Consider the following 12,364-nt stretch of genomic DNA (forward strand, 5'->3'; position numbering starts at 1 on the left):
CAAAGGGTCCAAAGGCTGGACCGAAAACTAAGACCGCAGCCTGACAGTGCTTTGCCTGCATCAACTATTTAAATCACACCCGCCCAAAAAGACAAGGGCAAAGAATACTACTGGTTAAAATTAATATAGAAATACCAGAAAGGTATGGTTAGATTTCAATAGGCTGGGCATATATTTCCATTTTGCCCAAAAGGTCTGAGTCAAAGGGAACCCCAAGATTGGGCCACAATCTAGGCCAACACAGAGTTCACAGGCAGGTTAAGTGCCTGGTTATACTCCAGGACCCTTGCTGCTTCTATCTTTTGTCAACCAGAGGTGGATGCCTAGTGAGACCAGGAAGAGAAGGATTTCACCAAAAAGGGAGAAGACATGTGTCCAAGGAGATGCTGGACCTTCAGGAACAAGACACAGTGTAAACCCGCTTGTCCTGTCCCTGAAGTTGGGCCAGCAGGGTCCATGGGTGCCCCTAGGAGCAAACAGGCTGTGGATCCAGAGTCAGGACTCTGCCCCAACAACTGGTAGCCCTTTTCTGGAAAGCACAGCATTCAGCACCAGAGAAAAGGTCTTACAGGAATTTCAAACCTGCTCAGTGAGTTGAGGGATGTGGTTGCAATCAGCAGAACAACATCCTCTCCAAACTGAGCCCTGGGCGTTCGCTCCCACCCTCCCTCCAGCTGGACCATCCTGGGCCAGCCCCCAGCTGGACTGCCGGGAGCCAGCACCTGACACACGCAGGCCCGTCCTCACACGCTATGCACTGGGTCTCACACGCCCTTCTTCCCTCCATCAGAGTTCACACACACACAGACACACAAACACATGTCAAGCTAAAACAGGTTTCAGAGAACAATATCTAACCTTAGTACGCCTAGGTCCAATATTTTCTTTTCCACTCTTACCTCACTTTTTTTAAAAAATGCCCATGGACCCACTAAACTTATTTCAGGGCCAGTGGGTCACAAGCTGCTCTGTGAAAAAATTACTGTGTCCAGAGCCAAGGCTCTCTGCAGGCAGAAAGTCCAGCTGCTTCTCACTTCTTGTTTGTTAAGTCAAAGGTGGGGAGAAAGGGGGAGGCATGGGAAGAGGAAGCAGCAGGGAAGCACAGGGAAGTGGGGGGACACATGAAGGAGGGGGGGCAGGTCACGGGCTCCCTGACACGGGCTCCTGACGGCTCCACCGTCAAGAGGCTGTCCCACTCCCGCCTGCCATGTCCCCCAAGCTGGACCTGTGGCCAGGAACCCAAGCAGGTGTGGGGCCCCGGCTCTCTCTCCAAATCCACTGCTCACAGCTTGGAAAGCTCCCATTCCACAGACAGCCACCGAACAGGCAGCTGGAGTCACCTATACACTGAGAGCGTGTCAAATCACTGAAGGGCTTGTCCCGGCTTTGCTCGGCCTCTCTTCCCAAACCCCATTCCGAGTCCCAGTGAGCTTATCCCGTAGGAAACCTGGCCAGGGTTCAGTGACACGTAACAAGTAGGACTTCGCCCACCCCTCCCGGGGCATCCGCCCCAACGCTGACCCTGCATCCCAGCCTTGCGTGTTCCTTGTCACCTCAACAGCTCTGGGTTCTCACGCCCCAGTCACACTGAGGAAGTTAAAGTTCCCGCAGGTCAAACCACCAGCCTCAGGGTCACAAATGGACCACCGTCATCTAGGTCTTTCTCAAAATGCTCCAAAGGTCACCCTGCCAACAGGCCTTCCCTGGAATGAACCGCCTGCAGCCTCAGCTAGCCCCAACGGCACCCTCTCGCTAATCAATCCATCGCATTTAGATACCTTTTAGACCTTGAACCCAGAAGAGTGAGGATCCAAGAGAGGCTGACTCACAGGGGACAGGGGGTCCCACCACGGTGATTCATAGCCCAGATCGCAGTGTCAGGCAGGACTGTCTCAGCTCTACAAATAGCCCTCCTCACTGGCACCTTGCGTCCACCCCTTAAAATAACAATGACCACGGTGACTCCACGCTCTGTCCCAGGAGCTCTTATCCATCTCAGCGAACTTTTACAATAACTTGCAAATGGGTGTGATCATCTCACAGCGGAAGAAACCGACACTCAGAATTTGTCTTTGGCCCAAGTTACAGGGCTCAACTACAAAGCCAGGTTCTTTGCACCAGCCTGTGTGCCCCACTGGCCTCAGGCCCTTCTTTTGAGCTATCACCCTCCATCTCCTGCCCCCTCCCTCGGGTCAAGGGCCCTGAACACAGCTGACTGGGTGGAGGGTAGGCTTGCTTCCTTCCTTCTGGGCTGGCCACCCCCACCCCTTTCAGGGCAAGACTCCTCCTCGGCCTTTCGGAGGTCCCCTCAAGACCCATGATCCCCCCACTTGAAACAAGACTCAGCCGGTATTTATTTCTTGATTACTATACGTTCCTTGCTTACTTTAATTCATAAGACCCAAATTATTGAACAGGGAATGAAAAGTAACTTTCACATTACCCCCCATTACCTGCCCCCTCCCATGAAAACAGTGTGTAAGCTCATCTTTCCAAAACACTCCTGTTATCCTGGGGAAACTACTAGGTTCTAAAAACTCTGAATCAATACTGCCAGTTGTTTTAGTCAAGTTCCTGTTTGGTGGTCAAAACCTGGGTTGACATCTGCTTTCTCCAGCAACTACCCTCCACACAAACTACCCTTCAGTTATCTACATACAATGTGGTTCCATGGCACTTAAGAGTTATTTCCAAAACACTACTTTTCATCCTACATTTTCCCGGGCTTCCCCCAAATAACATTATTCCGCAAGGGCATTTGATGGGAGGCCTAGCACCCCTCCGGCTGCAGAAAAGGTGCACAGAAGCCGGCAGAGCAGAGACCAGGCTGTAATAGGAGAACTCGGATTCCAAACCCGGCTCGGTTGTGTGACCTTGGGCACGGAAAGTCAAGCTCCCTGAGCCTCAGTTTCCTCAACAGCAAAGCAGAAAACCTTAACATTCCCCCTCCGCGAACAGCTTCATAAATGTCCCTGACGCTAAGCAGGGGCTGCTCGCTGCCCAGGTAAAACCCACTCGTCCTTCCCCGGATGGAGCTGGCTGGTCCCGCCGTCCGGGGATGGAAGGGGGCCTCCCTCGAGTTCGCCTCGCCGATCAAGGTCAGGTCAGCCCTGCAGGAGAAGGCCCGAGGGATGCTCACGAGGCCGCCGGGCCCCTGGGCCTGTTCTCCGCCTCCCTCCCAGAATCTCTTGCCCCGGAAGGACCGCAGGGGACCGAGTGCGGTCCGGGGAGCCGGGTGGACTTGCATCTCCCCGCCCGCGCCCGTTACAGCCTGGCTGCATCCCCTCAACTCGGCCCTGAGGGCCGCGCCCCGCCCCGCCTAGCCCGGCTTCCCCCAAAGGCTGTGGCCCCCTACCTCGGCTGCGGCTGAGCTGGGACAGCAGCTCCGCAGGGGGTTCGACACGGGCGATCGGTGGCGCGGAGGCGGTTACAAACCCTGCAGAGCCGCGCGCGTGGCCGCCTTTGTATGCAAACACCCAGCCCGCCGCGCGCTCCCTGTATGCCTGACCCCGCCCCAGGGGCGGGGCCACCCGAAAGGGGCGGGGCCATCGGGGTGGTGCGGGGCCAGAGGGGTGGCGCGAGTGTTCCTTCGACCCCGCCCCCAGGGCGGGGCCATGGGAGGGCGGGGCCAGCGGGGTGGCGCGAGGGCTCTTTCGAGGAGCGAGCCACTCGGCAGCTTCCTGAGCCCGTCGGGCGCCAGGCGGCGGATCCTCCCTCGCAGGAAGTCCCCGGGGCGGCCAGCCCCTCCTCCCTAGCCTACCTTTAGTGCTGTTTACTGAGATGCAGAAGGAAGAGGGAAGAGTCCTGTTTGGAAGAAAGCAGGAGTGCCCCTTCTGATTTTCCCCAGCCATCCCACCCCTTCGGGAAGGGTTTCTGGTGCCCGTTGGCGAAGTCCCGCCGGCTCTAGGTAGAAGTGGGGGGGTCGTCTGCTATCTTTCCCTGCTCTCCCTATTACTGTCACAACAACTGAACAAAGGCCAGACTTTTGCAGGGAGAATTTTTTTTTCCCCCCAACAGACAATAAGAAAACACTAAACCACACATTTCAGTGCAAGCGGAGTTGGATGCCCTGGAGCGCTTGCCCGGCTGAAGTTGCCGATCGGGAGTTCCCCCTCCCCGGAGGGCCCCTGCCCTGTGGTCTGCAATCACCCAGCTGTGACTCAGCCGGGAGAGCTGAGGTGATCCCCTGAGCCAATCCCGGGACCTGCCGCTTTCTGCCCAACTCGGGTGAGGAAAAGGAAACTGCCCGGATGAGTAGACTCGCTCCAAGCTCTGGAGGAGGAAGGAGGGAGAAGTGATGCCCGGGACGAGTAGTGCAAGCCTCCTGGAGGCTAAGAATACTCAGTTTCACTATCTGAAAAATGGGAGGCAGATGCTCAACACACAGGTCCACTTTGAGGACGGAAATAGCCATCATATGAAATACTCCAAGGCCTTTCACTAACTTGAAAGTGAAAGTGGATCAGTTGTGTCCAACTCTCTGCGACCCCGCGGACTATGCAGTCCGTGGAATTCTCCAAGCCAGAATACTGGAGTATTCGATCCCACGGATCGAACCCAGGTCTCCAGCTTTGGCAGGCAGATTCTTTACCGGCTAAACCAATTTTAGAACCTTATACATGAAGGCGTCCCAGGTGGTGCTAGTGGTAAAGAACCCACCTGTCAGTGCAGGAGGCTCGGTTTCCAGCCCTGGGTGTGGAAGATCCCCTGGAGGAGGGAACAGCTACCCCACTCCAGTATTCTTGCCTGGAGAATCCCCATGGACAGAGGAGCCTGTAGGGCTACAGTCCATGGGGTCGCACAGAGTTGGATACGACTGAAGTGACTTCGCAGGCTCACATACATGAAAGAGTGGTGGATCCCAGAAGGATTTGTTCAGTGCTTAGCCCAGCTGTGATACAGGGAGTGGCCGGCTTGCCCAGTCTCAAGACTGGGCAGGCTGCTGACCTTCCTCCTAGGAGGGACAGCCTAGAGAAGCCTGATGCTGTGTAAGGCTAAACAATTACAACTCCTCCATTGTCAGAACTTTTCTCGGCATATAAAAACCCCAAGAATGATACAAGCTGCCTGGCTCTAACTGGAAACCTCCCTCCTATCCACAGACAATAGCAACCCTGAGAATTCTTAAGATTTCCAGATTAACTACCTACACAATTTAAAGGGCTCTGCAAGTGGGAGGGGGAGACAGGAGGGGTGAAGGCACGCCCCTCTTCACTGGAGTCTCGTGAAACAATCCAAATAGGTGTGCAATTGACTGATCTCCTGACAGTCACATCGGCGGGTGAGCTCTGTAAAAGCCTGGGGCAGACAGAAAAAGAACGGGTTATTTCCCCCGGAGGGTTGCACGTTATCTCTGGCACCTGACTTGGGCTCCTGGGAAGGGAGGGAATCTAGGATGTTCAGCCAGTGCTGGGCTAGAGGCCTCGTGAGTTCAGGGCTCCCTTGCTTGAGGCCTCAAGAATCAGATGGGAACCAGGGAACACCTGGTGTAGCCTCATTCCCCCTACCCCTCGGAGGGCAGGAGACAGAGCAGCCTGGAATCTACCAGAGATGGAGTGGGTCCCCCAGGTGCCCATGGGCGGGCTAGCCACAGCAAGTTCCTTAGGGGAAGAGGCAGGAATGAGGGGTGCTGGGTTCAACTGGAGAAGGAGGAGGAGGAAGAAGGGTACACCAGGGGTTGGGAGGGAAATGCTTGGAACCAAAGCACACAGGGCACACCCCCAAATTAGGGTGAGGGTCACAGATGAGGGCAGAGGCATCCCTGAAGGCAAAAAAAAAAAAAAAAATCGCAGGGAGACAAGGGGGGGGTGGCTGTCAGCTGGCCTAATTCACCCTCACAGATACATTAGTTAGACAGCATCGTGGGCCCTCCCCTTGGGCCATGCTGGGCAGAGTCCAAGATTCGTGGGTCCTGGCACACGGTACAGCTGGGAAGCAAGGAAGGCCCCTGGTTCAGGGCAGAGAGAGATACTGCTCCCCTGAGGGGCCCGCACTGTTGCCCCCCACCCTCATGACCAGTGGGCCCACAATGCCACCACCCATCCCCCGTCCATCACCCCCTGGCCCTGCCTTCCTCCCCGCACTCCTGCAGTGAGTGCCCTCCCTTAGGCCAGACCCTATGGGGGGCTCCACTGGGGACCAGGCCATTCATGGCATCTGTCCTCAGTTGCGTGTTCTATTGGGGGCAGTAAGGTGAGTCAGTGGCACAAATACACATAAAAACTGTTACCCTAATCAGTGCCACCATGACCTGACCGGTTGTACATGGTTATCGGATTTGACCTGCTCATCTCCGGAGGAGTCGGCCCACTCTAGTCCCGGTGTGGAGGAGCAGACCATAAAAGAAGGCCAGCCTGTGCAAAGCAGGCTGGGCCGTTCAGGGATTGAAGGAAGACTCACTCACACACACACAATGATGCAGCAAACACACCAAGTCCCCTGACTGCCCTGGCAGTGGCTCCCAGCCTGCGTCCCGGTGATGGAAGGGGCTGGGACAGCTTTTCTCCCCTGGCCAAATGGGGAAGACTCCTGATGAACCAAGCAAGGACAAGAAAGGTGGTTTTGCTAGAAAACTATATTGTTCTCTCTTGTTGGTCCACTGCCAGGCCCGCAGGACCCAGGCCTCTAGGAAGCAGCCCCCACCCCTAGGAAGGCGGGTTCTTTGGTGCACAATTCACATACACCAACTGTCTAAGCTTCACTTCATAGCCTTCATCCTGTCCCATCTTTTCCCCAGCCTTGTAGTGAACAGGTTGATGTGCCAGACACAGGATTAGAATTCTCTCTATTAGGTCCAGCGTGAGCACTTGCTAATCACCATACACAAGAGCACAGCAGACCAGGATTCTGCTGGATTATGGAGAAGGTGGGAGAAGGGAAGAGGAGAGATGAGGTAGCAGGAATGAAGCCACTTAGGGAACTTGGGACCATGACTGGTCACAGGTATTTGAATCATTGATTGGCAAGGTCATATTCATGTGTGTGTGTGTGTGTGTGTGTGTGCTCAGTCATGTCCAACTATTTGCAATCCCATGGATTGTAGCCTTCCAGGTTCCTCTGTCCATGGGATTTTCCAGGCAAGCATACTGGAGTGGGTTGCCATTTCCTCCTCCAGGGAATCTTCCCGACCCAGGGATCAAACCTGTGTCTCCTGCATCTCCTATATTGTAGGCAGATTCTTTACCTGCTGAGCCATGGGGGAAGCCCATATTTGTGTACACTAGATGAATCTACCCAAGAAGAAAATACAGTTGGAATTCAACTGAGAAAGGCATCTGCTATGGACTAAATGTTTGCATGCGTGCTAAGTTGCTTTGGTTGTGTCTGACTCTTTGCAACCCTGTGGACTGGAGCCCTCCAGGCTCCTCTGTCCATAGAATTCTCCAGGCAAGAATACAGGAGTAGGTTGCCATGCCCTCCTCCAGGGGATCTTCCCAACCCAGGGATTGAACCCACATCTCTTAAGTCTCCTGCATTGGCAGGCAGGTTCTTTACCACTAGCATCGCCTGGAAAGCCCTGGACTAAAAGTTTATATCCCCCCAAATTTATGTGTTGAAGCCATAACTCCCATATTGATGGCAACTGGGATGCAGAGGTAATTAGGTTTAAAGATGAGGTAATGAAGGTGGACCCTCACCAGAAACCTGGATGCCAAAGCTAAGCATAGTGATCCATCCTCTGACCTCAGCTAGGGAAGCTGGCTCCAGAATAAAATCAGGCTCCTACAAGAAGATGCTACACAACCTGTGACAGCGCTGTGGGCTCAGGGCCAACCACAGGGTCACTGCTCAGCTGCAAGAGTTTTCAGCTGATAGACCTTTGCACCCAATTAAGATAAAATCTATGATGCTAACTTATATAAGCCTTTGTCAGCTCTAAACAATTAGGAAAGCAGAAGAGGACTGGATTTGCCAACAACTTATAATATGTGTTAATATGCAGCATTTATGTGCTGCTTATCAATAGCCATTCACATTGGCATCTGCTTGTTGCCTGGAGTCTAACCACAACATCTTTAATTGTTGACCTAGAATCTGGGCTTGGTTGTGGAAAATCACTCTATACTCTGAGGACTCCAAGTCTTTGCTAGTGTGGTTCAGTGGTAAAGAATCTGCCGGCAATTGCAGGAGACACAGATTCAATCCCTGGGTGGCAAAGATCCCCTGGATAAGGAAATGGCAATCTACTCCAGTATTCTTCCCTGGGAAATCCCATGGACAGAGGAGACTGGAGGGCTACAGTCCATGAGGTCCCAAAAGAGTCGGACACGACTTAGTAACTAAGCAACAACGACAAAGCAGTGTTTACCACGAAAACTTGTCACAGAGTAGAATCACCTGGAGAACTGTTAAAACTCTCTATGCCCAGACAAGCATTGACATCAATTAGCCACAGTCTCTGGGGGCAGGACAGAGGCATCGGTATATCACAGAGGCTCCATTGTACAGTCACATCTGAAAACCAGTGGTGTTCTAAGGGTCCACTTCCCTTCATCCTGTGCCCTGGCCAGCTGCCCTCTCTCTCTCAAAGCACACCCTCTCCTCTACCAGTGCCCTGTTCCAAGGGTTGACAAAAAATTTATATTTCTTCTAAATGTCCATATAAACCAACTCAAAGTAGAGTGAGTGTGTGTGTGGAGTATGATACACTGAAGGAGCCAGGGATTGCAGAAGTGGGCCTTGAACTGCGGCAGATTTCTATCTCTCACTCTCTTTCCACTTCCTTAACTCCGCCCCTTCCCTTCTCCCAACTGCTTCCTCCCAGAATCCCTCCCTCATCAGTCTGGCCACACGTGGCTCCCCAGGTAGCTCTTTCCTTCCCATGACCGCCTACCTCGGTTCCCCTAACTCCAAAATGTCAACAGAGAAACTGGATTGATTCAGCTCATCTTCTCAACCTACAATCCAAAGTCTTAGGTGACCAACATCCTAGGAATGACCACCCTTGCTGGTCTGTCCCTGTCTAGAGCCTCCCAGTGCAGCTCACGTCCCCTTTTCCAGAACCTAGTGTACCCCAGACACAGAGGTCCACATTGCAGGAGACAGCGCCGTGATCAGAATCGAAGCCTTCCTTGCAGGCCTCCTCAAGTCTGTCAGATAGCCAACACTTGATGCAGGAAGCACTGAGGGAGGAGAAACAGAGATCAAGCCTGACGGGAGACCCCAGGGCAAGGGGCTCCATGCTTCACTCTGATCCCCGCCTTACCTCTTGCTAACTATGTGACCTGGGGACGGGATGTTTGACCTCTCTGACCCTCAGTTTTCTTTTCTACTGACTTGGGGTGAAGCGTCTGATTCACAGGGCTGTTGGACTTATCTCAAGTGTTTAGTGCATTGTACTGTATCAGTGCAATGTCTGACACAACGTAGATAGTTCACTCCAGTGAGCTTTATGATAGCAATGATAATTGCTATTATTGTTATTTATTATGAACATTTAGGAGCCTGTTAAAGAATGCAGTTATCAGGTTTGGGCCTTCAGGATGGGGAAAATGCCTAACACAGGGAGAGTGGGTGAGAGGAGGCCTTTCAGGCTGAGGACAAGCAGGTGGAAAGACCTGGGAAGGGATGGGGAGCTCAGTGCCTCAGATGGGGTGGGGGGGGAGTCACCTCCCCAGTCTGGATGCAAGAATGAATTCATACCCTCCTTCTCTCTTCCGTGGTGTCCAGTGCTGGGCCCACAGGTGGTCTCAGACGATGTGTGAAATGAATGATTGGCTGAACTGGTAGTCCAGGGAGGGGATTAACCACTCTGGAGAGTTAAAGTCAATTTCCTGAATTAAGGCACATGCTCCTTTGTGCTTAGGAGAGTTAAATTCAGTTTTCGCTTAGCCCAAAGCAGAACCTTAACGTCACACCTGAGTGTAAAAACATGCACCTACAAGGAGCATCCATATCCACCTCCTTTGGTGTCCGTGGGCCCTCTGCCTCACTCACCTCTGGCCTCTCTCTCCATCCTCGCCCCTTCCCTCTTGTGGGAGGAAGTACAGAGGTGTGGCTCCTCTTCAGTGTGACAGTCAATACAAATCAAGGAAAAGATTCCATCTTCCCCAATGCAATAAGGGGAAGATCCTGCCTGCTCCTCCCCACCTTTCCTTAGAGCTTTTACTATGCAACCCTTCTTATATATTCTTTCTCTGCCCCTCTGAGAGGCAAGTAAATCTTTTTTTAAAGATCTAGATAAGCCTCTGGGTACCTGTAGGACTCAAATGTTCAAAGAACCTGGCAGCCACCTCTTGGAAATGAGAACTGGAAGTTTGTACCCCTGTCTCCCAGCCTCTCTGGGAGGGCAGGCGCCTAACTCTGACAGGTGTCATGCCTCAATCCATGGTGCAAAACCAGCTCTTATCAAAAGGTACTAGAGGTTTCATTATTCCTTTAGATAAAGGCAATAAGCTAAAACAGATGGTCACTCCATTACCAGGTGAGCTGTGTGTGACAACTAGTCCTGTCAAGTCCTCTTATGAGGACTACTGTCATTTAACTTGAGAACATATAACCAGCCTGACGAGACGAAGGAGTGAAATCCTTCATGGCTCTGTAGTCTCTATTGGATGGCCTGGTTTAATACTTATTCAGTAATCACACTCTTTTCTTTCTCGTCTCCCTTTGTGGAGAGGTTCTCTGGGCTTGGAGGAGATTTGTTCTTCATGGTGTGTCCCAGCAGCCTGGCTGTCCTCGGGATGTGGGCCTTCCCTGCCCCAGGTTCCCTGAGCCAAGCCTGGGAAGCTTGCAAGTGTGACGTGACTAAGGTTAACTCACGAGAGAAACTCTGGTCACAGGCCAAGTTGTGTCACTGTCGTCTCTCCCTCAATCTGCGAGTTGTCTCTCAAAACATGCTAGTTAGGAGTCTGAAGGATCCAAGGATCCATAAAAAAAAAAAAAAAAAAAAAATCTAGGCACTCAATGTGGAAACAGTCATACCTTCACTACCTTCAAAATCCAATGCAGCAGTGTTCTTTGATTGTGAACATCGGCAACAAAACAACAGAATCCACAGTACCTGTAACCGACACCATCACCACCAACAACAAATCACAAATATTTTCATGTCACAACAAAGTTGTTGCCGATATTGAGAAACATCCTGGACACTCATTACTATTTAAAAACTGTGGTTGCTATTCTATCTGCAGCTCAGAGACAGGAGGACCAAGGCGACTTGACCCTGGAGAATCAAGGACAGGAGGTTGCTTCCTCTGGAACTTGGTCAAAAGCAACAGAGAAGGCCTCCCTCCACCACTTCACATTGCCGAGCTCACAGGAACAACAGGAGGGTCACAAGAACACCAGGGAGAGGAAACCTAACAGGCCAAGGGACCCTCTCCGAGGTCCAGTGCGAAGGGAAGACCTAAAGCTAAGAGGCAGGGAGGTGAACCCACCGGCACCCTGAAACACAAGGTGTGCCCAGAGGAGCGTGAAGGGTTCAATGCGCTGCGGGCAACCTCAACAGCAAGGAACTTCAAACCCAGCCCAGCTTCTACCCGGGTTAACCCACCCCCACACTAAGGGCCTGCATGAGGGAAAGTGGGTCCATTTCCGGAGATAACAACAATTTGTAAGTTTCTACAGTTCTACTGAGATGTCCAGCTCTCAAGAAAAAATTAGGAGGCAAACGAAGAGGCAAGATAACACCCTTGCCTCCTGCCCTCAATCTTTCCCAGACCCTGATGTTAACCATTAAAAAACATAGAATAATTAGCTCACTTCTTCCTGATTAATGAAATATCTAAGTCAATGTGAAAGTAAGTAAATTAGAATTATGGTTAGAGTGAGAATTTGCCTCCTGCAAAAAGAAAAACGGTGCCTCACGTGGCACCTCAAATGGCCCTTTAAACTGAAGGCCCTGGAGAACCCGTGAACAGTTTATAAGCAGGGAACGAAATGTTATGAAACCTCCATTTTATGGAAGTGAATCTTGCCAGGGTGGGCCGTGCAGGATGGCGGCGGGCCAGGCGGCAGGAGACAGCGGAAGTAGCCGGCTTCTGCCACGGCCTGATATCCGGTTCTGGGGTCGAGTGATGATAAGGCGCCGGTTGCCATGGGAAATGGATGGAGGGACAACAAGTTTCCAAATGCCTCAGCTTTCGAGTTCAGGGACCCGCGCCGATCCTCCCAGGCTCCTGGAGGAGTGTGGGCAGTGCCTCTGCAGGCCGTGAAGTCTTGACCCCAAACTGTGAAATGGGAGCTCTTGGAGCTTCCCTGAAGCTGAAGGTAGAAAACCTTCTTTTTTTCTTGGAGGTAGAAAAATGGCCTTTTGCTTTCGCAATCATCATGAAAGAAGGGCAAGAGACCCAGGGAGAAACAGTGCTTTAGGAGCTGTGCTCACCTGTCCCCCACCCTGGGCTGGGGCCCTCGTGTGGGC

At 52.4% G+C, this 12,364-nt stretch overlaps 1 protein-coding gene across 6 annotated transcripts in view; it reads right to left on the reverse strand.

Annotated features, from left to right (window-relative positions):
- The window catches only part of LPIN1 (lipin 1), a 133,096-nt gene that overhangs the window by 69,299 nt on the left and 51,433 nt on the right, over positions 1–12,364 (reverse strand). The window contains exon 1 of one of the 6 annotated variants that reach the window (XM_070451547.1): positions 3,356–3,522. The exons of the other annotated variants lie outside the window; for them this stretch is intronic. The gene's annotated coding sequence lies outside the window, so the exon portion shown is untranslated. Of the gene's footprint in view, positions 1–3,355; positions 3,523–12,364 lie in introns of those variants that run through there. 6 annotated transcript variants of the gene reach the window in all.

The sequence above is a fragment of the Odocoileus virginianus genome, chromosome 2, assembly GCF_023699985.2.
Source record: "Odocoileus virginianus isolate 20LAN1187 ecotype Illinois chromosome 2, Ovbor_1.2, whole genome shotgun sequence".
Lineage (NCBI taxonomy): Eukaryota > Metazoa > Chordata > Mammalia > Artiodactyla > Cervidae > Odocoileus > Odocoileus virginianus.